Source organism: Rhea americana, unplaced genomic scaffold (assembly GCF_003343005.1).
Source record: "Rhea americana isolate MKP2758 unplaced genomic scaffold, rheAme1 scaffold_85, whole genome shotgun sequence".
Classification (NCBI taxonomy): Eukaryota; Metazoa; Chordata; class Aves; order Rheiformes; family Rheidae; genus Rhea; species Rhea americana.
Window position 1 is genome coordinate 1925255 of NW_028187034.1, and position 4893 is coordinate 1930147.

Below are 4893 nucleotides of genomic sequence, written 5' to 3' on the forward strand. Positions count from 1 at the left end.
AAGGTGCCAACAGGACAGCCACCCTGTGCAGCCCATCTTCTGCCTACCAGCCTTCAGCAACAGCACTCTCTAGGTCACCTAGGGATGCTTTGGACGTGTCAATACCCTGTGAAAGGCAGACTCTAGAAAATGTTCCWAATCCAGGAGCTCCAGCTGCTGAGCTAAGGGGCCTGGCTGCAGCATGTCATGTCTCCCTTCCATGCTCTGCATCCAAGATCCTTCTCAGGAAGCCAGGGAGAAGGGGTGAGGGGAGGTTGTCCAGGGTTTCTTCCTGGCAAGAAGTTAAGAGTGCAGCTGGGGCTCGCTTTTGGGTCTAGGATGTTAGAGAACCTTCCAGGTGCTGTATTTTAGGTAAAGCCTTAATGCACTTTTGTCATATTCTGGTGCCTAATACAGGSCTAGACATCGGAAGATGTTCACTTTTGAGGGGGCATAGAGAGTAAGAGATGCTTGTAACTACTGCTGAGTGCCAGTTTGGTAACTGGAGAGAAAACGAGATGCCCCAGTAGAGACTGTGAGTGTGGATTCTGCCAGTCCCTCAAATTTCTTCCCTTCCCTTTCCATCCTTGACCTCTTTCCAGTCAGGGTCCAGCTGCTTGTGTCATAGCATCTGGGTTTTTTTAGACACTGAAGCAGGAATTATCTGTTTGTTACTGGAGCACTGAAAGCCCTGTTAGAAAGAGGGTCTCCACTGGCTGCCACACACAAAACCAAACAGCAGTCCCTGAGCCTGGGATAAGTCACTTCAGAAGAGGTGTAACTAGGCAATGCTTGGAGAGAAGAAGSTGGATGTTGTTATATCACATAGTTAACCAGGCTAACAGCACTAAAAGCTTGATTACAATTCAATTAAGGGAACATTTCTAATTAAAGAGTTCTTATTTTAAGTCCTAAATGATTAAAATAAAGGTAGCAGAAGTGTCTGTACACACATTCTATTTTACCCTCAAGGGCTGTGTCTACATTTGGGATTTCTTCAAATTCTCTCCTGCTGCCTCAGCTCAGGTCTTACACCATGACCACCAGCAACAGTGGGAGAGCTGGTGTAGGTAGCATCACCCCAAACTCTGTACCCACCTGCCATGCCAAGAGCTGACACAGCATCTCTCAAACTGGGGGAAAGTAGAAGAAGGTGCTGAAAGATTCCTGGAGGGGAGAAGAACAAACATATTACTAGCAGTAGCTGGGAGAGAAAGGATGAGCAGTGAGAAAAGGGATGGGGAAGATATCCTGGGTTACATTGGCAGTACCTTCTTTGGTATAAATAGCAGACAGTGACACAAGCAACATTTCCATACAAGACTCCTGCTCCCCCTAGCACTGGGGATAATTTGCTAGGGGCCTCACACTGCCCATTGGCCTGGGAGTTTGCCACCGAGCAGGAGCACCTTCAGACTCTCCCAGTATCTGATTCAGACCCATCCTTCCAAAYGCCCTAACAGAACCTCCTTTGCCTATTGCTTGTGTGGACCTACCTCAGGCCTTTTAGCAAAGGGGAAGTTGCAACTTGGGTTGAGCTCCAGCAAATTCCCTCTCAGCTGATGTTCACCTGCCAGGAGTAGGAGGGCAAGCCCTTGGTGGAATTCAGCTCCCAGGCTTTTGCAAGGAGCTGTATGTTTTATTACCTATCTTCCCATCTGTTCACTGTTATGTAAGCTGTGAAACTACAGAAGTTCAATGGAGCATGTGTAAGAAAATGTCATTACTATGAAAAACTCAATTAAATTTTAACTTCTAAGAATGGAGACAAAGTTCTGTGATAAAACTAGCCTGGCAGTGATAGAGGGCAATGGTGTGGATTTCCAAAGTGTTGTGTAAAACAGGACTATTCCCATATCTCAGTGGCCCATCAAATCAGTGTTTGTGGTAACTGCTTACAGAGTTACTGGATGGGAGGCAGGAAGCAGGATTCAGAGGACTGTAGCCCATATTCTTGGCACAACCTAATGCAATATGTGCCTTCTGGGTTGCATGACACTGGTGGAGCTGCACAGAATAGTGGAGTGCATCTRGTTCTGTTTCTTCGTCTCGATTGCCTGTGCTTAGCTGTGCATTTCAAAGTTGAGATAGACTCAGAACGGGACATGTTGTGGGAGCTGCTGGGGAGAGAGACACCACCTCTGACCCAAGGTGCCTCCGCTGCTGATTCCAAGAGGCCAGGAGAGTGTTCAGAGGGTGCTGCACTACGTGCYTATGCTACTCTTACACTCTCCCACTTGAGCTCTCCCCAGTTACGCTTATCTACTTCACCCTTGGCCTGACTAAAGGAATTGCAGTTCTTGACTTTACAGTGACTCTGACAAAGCAGCTCCACCTTAATGAGGGCATCTTGGTGTCTTCAAAGCTTGGAAGTATCTGGCTCTTGCTCTGCAGTACCTACCTCTGCTCCCTAACATCTCACTTATGTTGACCTCCAAAGTCCTCCTGCTGCACTAGTGCACTTCATTTCTGCATTCCCATCTGCAGCCTATTTGCCTACTTTCCCTTTTTCTAAGTATCGTTTGGCCCTGCTTTTCCTACTGCCTCAGTGGTGCCTCAGCAGCTCTGTGAGCATCTCCGAGTGCTTACTGAAAAAATCCTCCTGCCTTACCAATCCTGCCTCCTCAAGTGCCAGCCCCTCCATCTGGACCTGGTCCAGGTGCCCTTTCTGTCACCCGCACAGCTGTACATATCCTGCTAAGTGCCCCATGGCAGAAGGGTGAGTGGGTCCCAGGGCTCACAATGAATTGCCTCAGTCCTGCTGGCTCAGACAGGACTCAGAGATGACCTGGTATGCTGTTATGACATGTTCTTGTCTGCAGCTGCCTGTATCATTCACAGAGGCTGGATCTGCCTTCATCCAGAGGCAGAGCTGCAAAGAGAAAGGGAGGAAGGAGGTTGCAGACACTGTTCCTTCTCCTCAGGAGCCCGGCTTTGCGGGTTGACCAGGGGTTAAGCCTTGTTAAGGAAATCAGAAAAAGTCCTTTTATGCTCTGTCAGTTGAATTGACCTAAGCCCTGTGCCACAGCTTTCTTGCTCCTCCATTCATGCTGCTCTCAGGCAGGCTCTGCCAAAGCACCTGAATGCTCATCTGCAGGAGTTTTAACACTGCTGCCCACCAACTCCATGTGCTGCCTCTCCTCTCATCTGCACCAGCCTTTCCCTTTTGAATCCTGCCCCAGCATAGACCATTCAGTCATTCTTTGCCAGTTCAACCCTAATATCCCACCTCTTCCAACCTCCCTCTAGCCCTCAAATGCTTTCTCTGCCTCAGCTCTTCTGTTCCACCTTAGTGCAGATCTGAAATACCATGGCTGCTCCTCCCCTGCCCCAGCTTGCTTTCTCCATCCCAAGTGCCACTTCTCCTGCCCCAGACCTAGCTCAGTGTTCAGCTCCACCAGTGCTAACTGTATCATGCAGTTCCTGTAGGTAGGTGGTCTTCATTTTCAACTCCTTCTCAGTGAAACTTGCCCTCTGCTCTTCCCATGTCTCTTTTCGTGTTTCCCAGAAGAATGATTGCCCTTTGGCACCCTATGGGGGTAACAGTATTTTGGTGAGAATTCAGTAAAGACCAGGACTGCACCGGTGTATATGTTTCTGTATGTTTTCCAGAAGGCTTTCTTAATGTGTTTGTGGGAATGTAGCAATTTTGTACATGTTCTCCGTGTTTGTAGGCATAAATACTTTWTATATATATATATGTATATAAATACACCCTAACAAGTCTGTGCCCTCACCCGGAATTCAGAGCGCTCCCTCGTTTGTTTGCAGTGATGACTTGGACTTGGGCGATGACTTGGGCAGCACCAGGAAGACAACCCAAAAACCTTTCCTCCAAAAAGCGCCAGGCTCATGCCGCTGCCGGGGGAGTGGTGGTCAGGCGGGGAGCACCCATGGCGCAGCTCCCTACGCCTGAGTCCACACGGGAGAGGGCATCATCACCCGAGCACCTCAGGACCTGGGCAGRATCCTTCGGTTTGCGCGTTATCTATCGGCGTGTGCTGCTGCGTTGTGTTCGTGTGTACACGCGAGCCTCTGTAGGTGCGCACCTATGTGTACGCGTGTGCGTTTGTGTGCGCGTTGACTTTCTGAAGTACTTTCTCCAAGGGATGCCTGATGTTTCCAAGAGGCCCAGGGCTGCGAAGCAGCGACGCTCTCTAGCAGATGTAACAAGCCAGGAATCGCTTTAACATCTCAGAGACCCCACGGCCTTCACGTGCACCCGCGTGTCTGAGGGGGGCCATGGACGTCCTGGGCCCGTCCCAGGCATCCACGGATCCTGTCATGGGCGCGGGCAGGAGGACGGGGCTGGAGAAGCCAGCCGAGGAGACGAGACCCCGCACCCGGGGGCGATGAGCACGGCGAAGACCGAGGGGAGAGGACCCCCCACCCCCTGCCCGGAGGCGCCGCGGGCCCTATCCCGGCGCTGCCCCGCTTCCCCGCGGCGCTTGTCGGGGAGCGCCGGGAGCAAAATGGGCGGCGGGCAACGGCGGCGGAGCGCGGCGGGCGGTTGTGCCTTTAACGGCGGGCGGGCGGGAGGAGGAGGAGGAGGAGGAGGGCCGGAGCTGCGCTGGGTGACATCAGTGGGTTTGGCTCCGGGGCTCAATGGAAACTGGGTGAGCGCCGGGCTGTGCCGAGCACACGCCGGCTGGAGGGGACGGCGAGCGGGCGGGAGGCGGCAGGCAGCGCCGCGCCGCGCCGAGCGAAGGAGGGACGCGCCGGGCACGGCCGCCACCAGCCCTCCCCAATCCTCCGTCATCCTTCCCGCCGCGGCCGCCTGGCGCCCTGACAGCCGGCGGAGCAGCAGCCCCACACGGCCCCCTTCCCGGCAGGGTGGGTATGGGGGGCGCCCGCCTCCATCTTGGGGCGCAAACCCCGGGGGAAAGGCGGCCCCTCCGGCTCTTTGTGTGCGCG

The 4893-nt window shown here is 53.0% G+C and overlaps 1 protein-coding gene across 3 annotated transcripts in view; it reads left to right on the forward strand.

The window, feature by feature from the left end:
* The first annotated feature begins 4564 nt into the window (after positions 1-4564).
* The window catches only part of CSNK1E (casein kinase 1 epsilon), a 24368-nt gene continuing 24039 nt past the window's right edge, over positions 4565-4893 (forward strand). For 2 of the 3 annotated variants that reach the window (XM_085323535.1, XM_085323538.1), the window contains exon 1: positions 4565-4812. The gene's annotated coding sequence lies outside the window, so the exon portion shown is untranslated. The remainder of the gene's footprint in view (positions 4813-4893) is intronic. The other variant, XM_085323536.1, reaches the window with a different exon arrangement.